Source organism: Ailuropoda melanoleuca, chromosome 4, assembly GCF_002007445.2.
Source record: "Ailuropoda melanoleuca isolate Jingjing chromosome 4, ASM200744v2, whole genome shotgun sequence".
Lineage (NCBI taxonomy): Eukaryota > Metazoa > Chordata > Mammalia > Carnivora > Ursidae > Ailuropoda > Ailuropoda melanoleuca.
In genome coordinates, this window is record NC_048221.1 from 55,212,159 (window position 1) to 55,224,231 (window position 12,073).

The following is a 12,073-nucleotide window of genomic DNA, read 5'->3' on the forward strand; positions in this document are numbered from 1 at the left end:
GCGTCACCGAGGGGAGAATGACTGTTTGGGGACATGTGTAAATGCCGCCTTGGCAGCTCAAGCTCTGGCAACCGAAGGAGATGAGCTCCAGGGGCTCCCAGAGGTCAAAGGGCAAGCTTCTGGGCATCCCAGCTTCTGGAATGGCCGTCGTGAGTGGGAGCCACTCCAACAGGAGAGAGCAGGCTGAAGTTGGGATAAAAGGGAAGCCTGGAAGGGGGCGCATCACCCTTCCCTGGACCATTTCACAGGGGAGGGATGGGCACCCAAAGGCATTCTCTTTTCCCTTCTCTTTTCCCTTCTGCTAATACCTCCTTCCAGGGCAAAGCTGGCAGATTCATACAAGGGAGCTGCAAGCAGAAGGCTCAGAACTCAGAACTCGGTAGATCTCAACCTGGCCCGAGAGCTGAGTTTATATCCCTTCGTCTTGCATGCCGTCTGATCTTGAGTACTCACAGCCAGCGTCCGCTGCAGCTGGCTGGGACGGCTGATACCAACGAGGTGGCCTTTGCGCGGAGACGTGGGGTTTCTGTGAGGCTAAGCCCTATTTTCAGGTTTGTCGACTTTAGATAGTAATTGCCTCCGACCTTTTTACATAAACAATGTCCTTTTTAAAATAAAATGTGCATAACATAAAATTTACGATTTTAATCATTTTTAGGGTATAGTTCAGTGCATTAAGTATATTCACAAGTTGTGCAGCCATCATCACTATTTCCAGAGTGTTTCCATCATCCCAAATAGAAACCGTACCTGTGAAATAGTAACTCTCCATTCCCCCTGCTCCCAAATTCGTCTCTCCCTTCCTTCCTTCCTTCCTTCCTTCCTTCCTTCCTTCCTTCCTTCCTTCCTTCCTTCTTTCCTTCCTTCCTTCCTTTCTCCCTCCCTCCCTCCCTCCTTCCCTCCCTCCCTTCCTTTCTTCCTTCCTTCCCTTTCCCTTCTCTCTCTCTCTTTCCTTTCTTTCTTTCGACAGCTTGAGCGTGCAAGCAGGGATGGGGTTTTGGGGGAGGGAGAAAGCTCCATGCCCAGTATGCAGCCTGATGTGGGGCTCCATCTCATGACCCCATGACCATGACTCCAGCCGAAATCAAGGATCAGACGCTTAACCAACTCAGCCACCCAGGCGCCCCAGGAACCCTTGCTTTTAAATGATCTCGACTAATAAGAATGTCTCTCATAGAGACCATTGTAATTCTAGGTTGCTTTTAGTAAGATTTCACCATGTTTGGAAATGTCTATAGATCCTGATACTGGAAGATGTCACACTTACGAGTTTAAATTTAAAATATTCCATTTCTTTTAGCTAAGCCTTTTTTGGGTCTCTTAGAGCCTGACGGATGTGCCGTGGGTTTGCGGATTGTGTGGTGTTTCTAGTGAACCTTGTGGTGCAGAAATGTTCTCGAGGTTGGCAGGAGACCCAGTGTCATCTCTTCCATTCCATGACCAATACCCTAACATGGGAATCCTTGGGTTAGGTGGTGACTATTCTAACAACTTCTAAATGGCTCAACCTGTGCCCACCAATTTTGTGGCTGCTTCTGAGTTTCCCCTTAGCAATAGTCTTTATCTACACAAAACAAGACGAGCATGCACGTTAATACTTTAGTGGTAACCAGGAGATGCTATGGCTTCCTGGCCAGGAGACGCCCCCGTGTTACCACCACCAGTTCCCACCATGGAGACTTGCACTGGAGAAAGGACTGAGCCGCAGACCTCAACAAATGGGGACTTCAGACTGTGGGCTCCACATAAATGAAGAACCATAAACTCTCACTAACAGTTCCTGTGTGGATCTTGGGACAGAATCAAGGGTTAGGGGTTTCCCCTGATTAAGAATTGTGGTCGGAAATAAACACTAGGGGCTTGGGCTCTGGGAAGGACTGTCTGACAGCCCAAGCTCACCTGTTCTGAATTCCCCCGTCCTCAACTTCTACTCTACTTTCAGTTTCTTAGATTTTTCCTATTCTAGACCCTTCATAAAAGTGGAATCCCACGTTACATATCCTCTATGTCAGGCTTATTTTATTTAGCATAATGCCTTCAAGGAGCAGCCATGTCAGAGCATGATTCAGAATTTTATTGCTTTTTATGGTGGAATAGTATATATTCCATGGAATACTATTCAGCATAAAAAGAAGTAAAATTATCACATTTTGTTTATCCATTCACCTGCCGATGGGCGCTTGGGTTGTTACCAGCCTTTGGCTCTCGTGAAGAATGCTGCTAGGAGTATGACGTATGCATGTATCTCTCAGAGTCCCAGCTTTCAACGATTTGGGGTCTGTACCTAGGAGTGGAACTGCTGGGTCATATGGTGTTTCTACGTTTAACTTTTAACTCTGTTAACTCTTGAAGAATGGCTAAATATCTCCCACAGCCGCTGCACCATACGTTCCCTTCAGCATGCACGAGGGTTCCAGCTTCTCCACATCGTTGTGAACACTTATCATTTTGTATAACAGCCACACTGAGGGACGTGCGGTGGTTTGGATTTGCATTCCCCAAGTGACTAATGACATTGAACATCTTTTTCATGTGCTTATTGGCCACCTGATTATCTTTGGAGAAATGACTATTCAAGTCCCTTGGACATTTTTGAATTGCAGTGTTTTGTTATTGAGTTGTAGGATTTCTTTATAACTCTGATATTAATCCCTTATCAGATATATGATTTTCTAAAGTTTTAAATGAAGTCCAGCTGATCAATTTGTTGTTGCCTGTGCCTTTGTTGTTATATCCAAGAAATCATCGCCAAAGCCACTGTCATTAAGCGTCTGCCTATTTTTTTTTAATTTTATGTATTTATTTGATAGAGCGTGAGAGAGAGCACAAGCAGGGGGAGGGGCAGAGGGAGAAGGAGACTCCCCGCAGAGCAGGGAGCCCAAGGTAGGGCTGACCTGAGCTGAAGACAGACACCCAACTGACTGAGCCAGCCAGGCGCCCCTCTATGTTTTCTTCTAAGAGTTGTACGGTTTGAGCTATCGTTCTGTGATCCATTTTGAGTTGTGTATATGGTGTTAGGTAAGGGCCCAACCTCTTTCTTTTGCACGTGGCTATCCAGTTTTCCCAGCATGATTTGTTGAAAAGACTGTCCTTTCCCCATTCAATGGTCTTGGCACCATTGTCGAAAATTAATTAACCATACATGTAGGAGTTCTTTTTTTTTTTCCACACCCAACGTGGGGCTTGAGAGTTGCGTTCTCTAGTGACTGAGCCAGCCAGGCGCCCCAATAAGGGTTCATTTCTGGGCTCCCTATTCTCTTCCACTGGTCTATATGTCTGTCCTTGTGTTAGTACTATATTGTTTTGATTATAGTTTTTTTGTTTAAAGGAGACAAATTGATTGAATACACTGCAAAGCAGCAGCAGGCAGGACCCCAAAGAGAGACTGCTGTGTGGCAGTGTTTTTTTTGTTTTTTGGGTTTTTTTTTTGTTTGTTTTTTAGAGAGGCAGGGGGAGGGGCAGAGAGAGAATTTTAAGCAGGCTGGATCTCACCATCCTGAGATCATGACCTGAGCCAAAATCAAGAGTCAGACACTTAACTGACTGAGCCACCCAGGCGCCCTGACAGGTTTTTCTATTGCTGCAAAAAAAGCATGCGGGGTTTTTTTTTTTTTTTAAGATTTTATTTATTTGACAGAGAGCGAGGGCAAGTAGGGTGTTGGGGTTAATGCAGAGCACGAAATCAGCCATAACCCCTGGCTTGCTAAAATGTAACAGGGAGGCCGCTGAGGGCAGGGAAGGTTTCCGAGAAGGGCATAGGCCCTTGGAATGCCGAGGCCTGGTGACCACTCTGCCCTTGGAATGCCGCTGAATGCCGCGGGAGTTGCCTTCCCGAAACTTTCCTAGCCCAAACGGCAGCCCTGTGACCTAAGAGACTAGACATTGTCCCTTACTTAGGCTATGTTTAGCACAGCTCATAGAACAGACAAATTAGCATATCGTCGTATCTTTCCGGTAAAGAGAGCCTCCCAGGTTCGGTAAGACCCCTTGTCACACAGCATGTGCTTGAGAAACAGGGCTAAGGATTTGTGGTGATCCCGAGGGACCAAGAAAAGCGAGGGGTCTTTGCGTCGGAGCGTTGACTCTCTTGCTTTCCCCTCGCTTTCACGGCAAAGTTTGGAGTAACCTTTCATCGGTCGGCCCCCCAGCCCGCTCCCCCACCAGCAGGGGGCCCTACGTGGGGCTCCATCCCAGGACCCTGGGATCATGACCTGAGCCGAAGGCAGACGCTTCACCGACTGAGCCACCCAGGTGTCCCTGATTTTGCGTATTGATTTTGTTTCGCAATGTTATTGAATTAGTTACCTTTAACATTGTGTATATCTTTCAAGGTTTTCTATGTATAAGAGTGTGTCATCTGTGAACACAGACACTTTATTTCTTCCTTTCGAATTTGGAGGTCTTTTACTTCTTGCCTAATTGTTCTGCATAGGACCTGCAGTACTATGTTGAATAAAGTGGGCTCCTTGTTTTGTTCCTCATTTTAGGGGAAAAGCTTTAAGGCTTTCACCACTGAGCATGGTGTTTGCTGTTGGGTTTTCGTATGTGGCCCTTGTTATGTAAAAAAAAAGTTCGTCTATTGCTATTCAGTGTTCTTACCACGAAAGGGTGTGGTGTTGAATTGTCTTTTATTTATTTATTTATTTTTTGAGTTGTGATTGACATGTTCTATCAGTTTCAGGTGTACAACATACTGGTTTGATACTTGTATATACTGTAAATGATCACAGTAAATCTAGTTAACATCCATCAACACAATTACAAAATTTTTTCTTGTGATGAAAAAATTTTTTAAAGATTATATTATTTATTTATATGTGAGAGAGAGCGAGCCAGCACAAGCAAGGGGGAAGGGCAGAGGGAAAGGGAGAAGCAGGCTCCTTGCTGAGCAGGGAACCCGACTTGGGGCTCGATCCCAGAACTCTGGGATCCTGACCTGAGCCGAAGGCAGACGTTTAACTGACTGAGCCACCCAGGTGCCCTGTGATGAAGACTTTTTAAGATTTACTCTTTTGCAAGTTTCAAATATGTAATACAGTACCATTAACTACAGTCCCCATGCTGTACAGCAATGACATCATGGGCTTCTTTGTAACTGGAAGCACGTACCTTCTGACCCACCCTCCACCCCCCACCCCCTGCCTCTGGCAACCACCAATCTGTTCTCTGTAGGAGTTTGGTTTTTTGTTTTTTAGATTCCACATATAAATGAGATCATATGGTATTATGTCTTCGACATATACTTAGCACAGTGCATTCAAGGTTTATGTTGTCAAAAATGGCAAAATTTCCCTTTTTATGGCTGTGAGTATATGTGCGTGCACACGCACACACACACACACCCACACACCCACGCATCATAGATGGACTCTTAGGTTGCTTCCATTCTTGGCTACCTACCATAAATAATGCTGAAGCAAACGTTGGGGTGCATATGTCTTTTGACCTTGTATTTTCATTTCTTTTGGATAAATACACAGAAGCGGGATTGCTGGATCATACGGAAGTTCTATTTTTAATTTTTTGAGGATTCTCCACACTGTTCTCCCTAGTGGCTGCACAAGGGTTCCTTTTTTCCCTCATCCTCACCAACACTGATTTATCAGCTTTTTGATTTAAGCCGTTCTGACGGGTGATAGCTCCTTGTGGTTTTGATTTGCATTTCCCTGATGACGAGTGATACTGAGCACCTTTCACATACCAATCAGCCATCTCTCTTTGTAAAAATGTCTATCCAGCTCGTCTGCCCGTTTTTTTTCTGTTTATAGGAGTTCTTTATACATATATTGGATATTAACCCGTTATCAGATATATATATATATCTAATGCGTAAATATGTATGTGATGGATACTTTCTCCATATTTCTTCAATTCTTGAATATTTTTCAAATGCTTTTCCACATCAATTGATGGAATCATGTTTTTTTCTTCCCTCCATTCTACTTTACTTATTTGTCAGAGAGAGCGCACAAGTAGGGGGAGTGGCAGGCAGAGGGAGAAGCAGGCCCTCCACTGAGCAAGGAGCCCCATGCGGGGATCGATTTGAGGACCCTGGGATCATGACCTGAGCAGAAGGCAGACACTTAACCGACTGAGCCACCCAGGTGCCTGCATCTTCCCTCCATTCTATAAATATGGATTATACTGATAGATTTTCATGTTGAATCATCCTTGCATTCTAGGAATAAACCCCACTTGGCCATGGTGTACAGTCCTTTATTAGGCTTCAGTTTCCTTTCCTCCAAGGAAAGCAGACAATCAATGACCTAATAACATTTTGGTGCTCTTCAGGATAACCTGAATTAATGTCAGACCTGGAGGACCCTATCCCATGGCAAGGAATGAAAAGACAGCAGGAAGTTTCCTGGCCCTTCCACAACTCCCAGATAAAACAATCCCCAAATAGTCCTTTCTAGGGGTGGAAAAGTGACCAGAGCGAGCCCGGGCTCTTTTCTGAACGGACAGCCACGCTAGAAGCAACAGGTACAGATGCACGTCCAACTGTTGAATTGACCCCTTCGATTCAACAGGCCCTCCAATGTGGCTTTCTCCTTCCTTAAAGCTCGGAATTTGTTATGCCTTTACCCTTTCGCCTCCCTGGCCTAAAGTAGGGAGTAATAATTCACCCCTGAACTAGACTAAAGCCTAAGTGGCTAACAAATTCCAGCACTGGCTCCCTTCGTGTAATTCCAGCAAAATTACATGTACTGCAGCAAAAGACGGCATCCTCAGCCTCGCCGTGTGAATGGAGGTGGGACTTTGGCCAGAGGAAGAGGAGCCAGCAAAGGTAACGTGAAGGCACCGTGCTCGTCTCCTCGAAGGAAGGAGGGAGGGACAGGGTGCGCCATGCCAGCACCCTGGTCAGGACATCCGGCATCTCCCGGCTGCCCAGGAAACCACGGGTACGGAGACCTGGTAGCGTGGGACGGGCGGAGCCGTGGGACGGGCGGAGCCGTCCTGCCAGTGCCTCACCACAGCCACACACCAGCTCGGAGCACGTGTATTCCACTCGGAATTCTTGGCCAGCCCTTGCAAAAGGCGCTTTATGACGTACGGGGAAGGCAGGCACGTTTCAAATGAGGGGAGTCCTCAATTAGTGATCGTGATGGGGTACTGAGGAATGAGATCGCAGCCGGGCATCTTCTTCCAATCGTTTTTAAAACTTATTTTCAGTGTGTTAATTTCAGTGTGTTGGCTCTGCAGGTGCCCTCAACAAATTTTCTTTTTTTTAATGTATACACTCAGCGTGGGGCCTGAACTCACAACGTGAGCCCGAGATGAAGAGCTGGACGCTCCGCCAACGGAGCCAGCCAGGCGCCCCTTCCCTTCAGTTTTTTAAGAGCAGCCAGAAAACTGGATATTGTGTGGTATCTTCCGGTTTAAAAATATTGGTTGGAGGTCAGGAAAGTGGGGTCAAAACTTCATGGGCAGGGCTGCAGGTAGTGTGTGGCACGCATTTGAGCTTTCTTTTTTTTAAAGCCTAAATCCTCTCTCCTGGCTCTTAGGAACCGGCAATGGGCCTTATATGTAATTGTAGCTCATAAAATACTTAGGGTAATATTTTCACCACCTCAACTCTGGCTGCACGTTAGAATCACCTGGAGAGGGCACCTGGGTGGCTCAGCTGGTTAAACGTCTGCCTTCGGCCCAGGTCATGATCCCAGGGTCTCCCTGCTCAGCCCGGCCTTTGCTTCTCCCTCTCTCTCTGCCCCTCCCCCTTGCTTGTGCTCGCTCTCAAATAAAATCTTTTAAAAAAGAAAAAGAATCACCTGGAGAGGTTTTAAAAGGCTACCAACCTTGGGGGCACCTGGGTGGCTCAGTCGGTTAAATGTCAGCCTTCGGCTCTGGTCATGATCTCAGGGTCCTCGGATCAAGCCCTGCTGGGAGTCCACTTCTCCCTCTCCCTCTCTGTGCTTGCGCTCTCTCTCATAAATAAACCTTTATTAAGGAAAAGAAAAAAAGGCTATCTTGGGGGCACCTGGCTGGCTTAGGTGGTAGAGCACATGATTCAATCTCCAGGTTGTGAGTTCAGGCCCCATGGTGGGTGTAGAGATTACTTAAAATCTTAAAAAAAAAAAAAAAAAGGCTACCTGGGATAACCTAGCAATGTCAAGTTTAATGAATTGGGAGGGATCCAGGCCTCCAGCTGATTATTTTTTATTTTTATTTTTTTTAAGATTAGAGAGCATGCACAAGTGAGGGGAGGGACAGAATCTTTTTTTTTTTTTTTTAAGATTTTATTTATTTGACAGAGAGAGAGACAGCCAGCGAGAGAGGGAACACAAGCAGGGGGAGTAGGAGAGGAAGAAGCAGGCTCTCAGTGGAGGAGCCCGACACGGGGCCCGGACCCAGGGATCACGCCCTGAGCCAAAGGCAGACGCTTAACGAAGAGCCACCCAGGCGCCCCAGAGGGAGAGAATCTTGAAGCAACTTCTTGCTGAGCGCAGAGCCCAAAGCAGGGCTTGATCCCAGGATCCCGAGATCATGACCTGAGCCAACACCAAGAGTCGGATGGATGCTTAACTGACTGAGCCGCCCAGGCAACCCCCTCCAGCTGGTTCTAATACACAGCCAGGCTTGAGACAAAGGAACCTTCTCCCAGCCAACTTCACTTTTTTAAGATTTTGTCAGGGAGAATGAGAGCACATACAAGCACGGGGAGTGGCAGGCAGAGGAAGAAGCAGGTTCCCTGCTGAGCAAGGAGCCCGATGTGGGACTTGGTCCCCAAAGGCAGTCGCTTAACCGACTGAGCCACCCAGGCATCCCTCCCAGCCAACTTTAGACAAGTTGTTTCTCTTAACTGTTTTTTCTCTTTACAGAGGGTAGTTCTCACCTTACAAGGTTTTTTTTTTTTTAGAGATTTTATTTATTTCTTAGAGAGAAAGCAAGAGAGAGCACAGAGGGAGAGGGAGAAGCAGACTTGCTGACTGAGAGGAGAGCCTGAGGCGGGGCTTGATCCCAGGACCCTGAGATCATGACCTGAGCCAAAGGCAGATGCTTAACTAAGCCACCCAGGCGCACCCCCCCCCCCCCCCCTTTTAAGGAAAGGAAGGGAAAAGTTTTAAGTTAGGAAGGGGGAAACGTNCCCCGCCCTTTTTAAGGAAAGGAAGGGAAAAGTTTTAAGTTAGGAAGGGGGAAACGTGGCATGAAGCTTTAAGAAACAAAGACAAGTAGGGGCACCTGGGTGGCTCAGTTGTTACGGGTCTGCCTTCGGCTCAGGACGTGATCCCAGGGTCCTGGGTTCGAGCCCTGCGTCGGGCTCCCTGCTCCGCTGGGAGCCTGCTTCTTCCTCTCCCACTCCCCCTGCTTGTGTTCCCTCTCGCTGGCTGTCTCTCTGTCAAATAAATAAAATCTTTAAAAAAAAGTCTTATAAAAAACAAAAAAAAAAACAAAGACAAGTGAAGAGTTGATGACAGACATAGGAGCTAATATGTAGATAGGATATGTTACAGGCTGAACTGTGTCCCCTCCCAAATTCATATGTTGCGGTCCTAAGTCCCAGTACCTCAGAACATGAAGACAAGCTCTTCAAAGAGGTCGCTGAGTTAAAATGAGGTCATATGCGTGGGCCCTAACCCATTATAACTGGTGTCCTTATAAGAAGAGATCAGGACAGACACACTGAGAGGGAAGACCACGTGAACAGACAGGGAAAAGATGCCCACCTACAGGCCATCAAGAGGAGCCCCCAGAAGGAACCAGTTCTGCTGACACCTTGATCTCGAACTTCTAGCCTCCAGAATTGTGAGAAAATAAAATTGTTAAGTCACCCAGTCGGTGGTATTTGTAATAGCAGTCCTCGTAAACTAGTAATACAGGACATACCCAAGAGAAAAGCCAAAGGAAAAGAACAATATGGGGTCTGTGAGGTGACAGTAAGTTGGGACGTAGGAAAAGTCCTCTAAGTCAGGTTCATGGTCAGGTTCAGAGTTGGCTTCATGATGAAGTTCAAGGAGTGGCAGGTCAGATCATGTGTCAGGAGGAAGGTAAGAGGATAAGGATCACAGTGTTAAGGATAAATACCATTTCAGGGTCGGGTGGGTTAAAGTGGGTCCATCAGTACAGTGGCCGCATCAGTAGGAAGGTAATGTTATTTCAAGGTCAAGTTGAAAAAGGTTTAAATGACTCAATGTCAAAGTGAGATCTAGGACGGGGTCAAGGTCAGGTTAAAAATGAAAGCAAGATACAGTCGTCATGATAGTCAGTCAGGGTCAGAACTAGAGTCAGATTCAAGGAAAAATTCAAATTCACTTCAAGGTCAGGGTGTCTCGAGGTAAAGGATGGTTGTTGGGGTCCGAGAGTTCTAAGGGGCAACCTGGCTGGCTCAGAAGAGCATGCAACTCTTATCTGCTGTACAGCTTATTTAAAAAAAAATAAAGTCTTCAGAATTTAAGGTCAGGTTCAAGATCCAATAAAAATTTAGGATAGGATATGGTCAGAGAACTGGTTTGTATCAGGCTAAGGGTCAGGTCAAGGGTCTGAATAAAATGAAGGGCCAGGATCAAAGTCATTTTAAATCCAGGGCAGCTCAAAATCAGGACTATCATCAGTGACACGATGATAGATTCAAGGTCAAGTGTAAATTTGGCATGACATGGCCTGGACCGGACAATGATCAGGGCATTTCAGATTTAGGTTCAGGGTCATGAAAAGCGTCAGTGTTTTTGGTTCAGTACCAAAGGCAAGGTCAGTCTGAGCAAAATACGGTAAGGATGATGGTCAGGGTGAAAACAAAGGTCAGAATTAGGGCCTGGTTCAGGATCACTTTCAAATTCAAGGTCAAATTCACAGTCATTCCAAGTCCAGGGAGGGTCAATATCAGGATGATGGTCGGTGTACAAGGTTGAGGGTCAAGTTCAAGATCAAGATGAACAGTGGTGGTACAGTCAGAACATGAGATCCAGGTCAGGTTCCAGGTCGTTTCAGGGTTCCTCCTCAGGATCAGCAGTGTATGAAGGACAAGATCGGGGTCAAGAAGTTCTAGGTCAAAATCAGGGACTCAGTGTAAGATGGCAGGGTGATTAGAGTCCGGGTAACGGTCAATTTCTTTTTTTTTAAGATTTTGAGAGAGAGCTCAAGCAGGGGGAGCGGCAGAGGGAGAGGGAGAAGCAGGCTCCCCGCTAAGCAAGGAGCTTGATGGAGGATTCAAATCCCAGGACTCTGGGGTCATGACCTGAAACGAAGGCAGGTGCTTAACTAAGCCACCCAGGCACCCCAAGGGTAAATCTCAAGGTCACTTCAAGATGATCAAACTTAAGGGTAAGTTCAGCATTGATCTTGGGTAATTAAGATTTTGAAGTTCAAGTTCATTCCAAGGTTGTGATGAATATTAATGTAACATTTAGAGTCAAGTTCAGGTCAAGCTCATAATGAGCGCAATTCAAGAGAAACGTGATATCCAAAGGGTGAGAGACTGGATCAGGGTTAGGATCAGGGATAAAATCAAGTCCAAGATTATTTCATAGGCAGGGAGGGTCAAGGCTGGGTTCATGGAGAAGATCCAGTTTAGGGGTGCGTGGGTGGCTCAGTCGGGTAAGCATCTGCTTTTGGCTCAGGTCATGATCTCAGGGTCCTGGGATCCAGCCCCGCATTCAGCTACTTGCTCAGTGGGAAGCCTGCTTCTCCCTCTCTCTCTGCCGCTCCCCTTGCTTGTGCTCACTCGCTCTCTCAAAATCTTTAAAAAAAAGAAAAGATCCAGTTTGAGGTAAAGTACAAGGTCAACTTACAAGTAGGATGAGACATGGTCAGAATGAGTTTCAAGGTCCTTTCAAAGCCACAAAGGGTCAAGGTCAATGTGAGGTACAGGAAGATTGTCAAGGTCATAATGAAGGTTAAGATGTATGACATCAAGGTCATGTTCACGTGCAAGGTCAGACTGGGGGCAAAGATCACAGGTCTTTAGAGTGTGTCTGGCTGAGCACCAGGGTTTGGGTCAGGATCAGTGAAATAAGATGAACAAAACTCAGCAATATACATTCACCTCAACAGCCAGCTCTGACAGTTTGAGCCAATTAGGAGTTGTCTAATTAATGGAAGCATGCGGTCTCAATTACGTGATTTACAAAACTCCTAA